The sequence below is a fragment of the Mandrillus leucophaeus genome, unplaced genomic scaffold, assembly GCF_000951045.1.
Source record: "Mandrillus leucophaeus isolate KB7577 unplaced genomic scaffold, Mleu.le_1.0 Scaffold3, whole genome shotgun sequence".
NCBI lineage: Eukaryota > Metazoa > Chordata > Mammalia > Primates > Cercopithecidae > Mandrillus > Mandrillus leucophaeus.
In genome coordinates, this window is record NW_012103142.1 from 5,127,830 (window position 1) to 5,128,495 (window position 666).

A 666-nucleotide genomic window follows, 5' to 3' on the forward strand; every position below is an offset into this window, starting at 1 on the left:
AAAAGCTTCCAGAGGGGGGAGAAAATTGGTTACTTGCAAAGAAAAGGGAGTCAGAATGAACTCAGATTTTTTTTTTATCCGTAACAGTGGAAACTAGAAGACAATTATCAATGCACTTTAAATTCTGGGGACATGGTTTTCTATCTAGAATTGTATACCCAACAAAATTATCAACCAAAGGGCAGGTAGAATAAAGACATTTCCGGGCTTGCAAGATCTCAACATATATGTCTCCTGTAGACCCTTTCTCAAATATCTCTTGGAAAATATACTCCACTAAAAGGAGGAAGTCAGCCGGGCGCGGTGGCTCAAGCCTGTAATCCCAGCACTTTGGGAGGCCGAGACAGGCGGATCACGAGCTCAGGAGATCAAGACCATCCTGGCTAACACGGTGAAACCCCGTCTCTACTAAAAAATACAAAAGAAACTAGCCGGGCGAGGTGGCGGGCGCCTGTAGTCCCAGCTACTCGGGAGGCTGAGGCAGGAGAATGGCGTCAATCTGGGAGGCGGAGCTTGCAGTGAGCTGAGATCCAGCCACTGCACTCCAGCCCGGGCGACAGAGCGAGACTCTGTCTCAAAAATAAATAAATAAATAAATAAAAAATAAAAATAAATAAATAAAAAAGGAGGAAGTCAATCAAGAAAGAGAAGATTTTATGGCCCAGG